We start from the raw sequence: 746 nt of genomic DNA, 5'->3' as shown, positions 1-746 counted from the left end.
AAACAGAGTATTTTCTATTTGCTGTAGGTGACCCCGTGACTCTTTCTCAAAGAATTTCTTCTATGTTCCAGTCATTTTCTAACTCTGAGTTCCAGCCACAGTAATGTCAAGGTCACTTAGTAGTCATATTGCTTAGCAGACGAGGAAATGAGTGCTCATTATAGTCCTGTGCAGGTGAGAGGTGAAGCAAGGTCCAGATTTCATAGATCCCTACTCCTGGAATTATTATCTTCCATCTTCTCATCTGCCTTGGAGAAGCTTTTCCATTCCCCTCCCCTTACCTCTCCCTCCCTCCTTCTCCCTTTCCTCCTCTCCCCTTCTCCTCTTCTCATTTTCTCTCTTTCTCTACCTCTTCCCCTCCCTCTCTCTCCCTTTCCTTCTCCCCCCTTCTCTCTCTCTCCTCCTCTCCCTCTCTTCCTCTCCCTTTCCTTCTCTCCCCTTCTCCCACTCTCATTTTCTTTCTCCCTCTCCCTTTTCTCCCTTATCTTACTCTCTCTCAGATTTCAGTAACTTTTACTAACTGAATGGAAACCAAAGGAAGACGCAATGTCTGTAGGAAAGCAACGTTTCTAGTTTTCTTCCCTCTCTCAGAATTGGGACCTCCTTTCCTGTGGAAGAAGCGCAGGCTGTCTGGCATCTCTTGGCTTTGTGGGGCATGTGTGAGACCATACCAAGGGGATGAGCAATTCTTTGGTGAACCAAGCTAGGTTTCCAGAACAAATAAAAACAAACAAACAAACAAAAAG

Source organism: Dipodomys spectabilis, unplaced genomic scaffold (genome assembly GCF_019054845.1).
Source record: "Dipodomys spectabilis isolate Male_0828 unplaced genomic scaffold, ASM1905484v1 ptg000001l, whole genome shotgun sequence".
In the NCBI taxonomy this organism is placed as follows: domain Eukaryota; kingdom Metazoa; phylum Chordata; class Mammalia; order Rodentia; family Heteromyidae; genus Dipodomys; species Dipodomys spectabilis.
Note: the sequence above shows the minus strand (reverse complement) of the source record.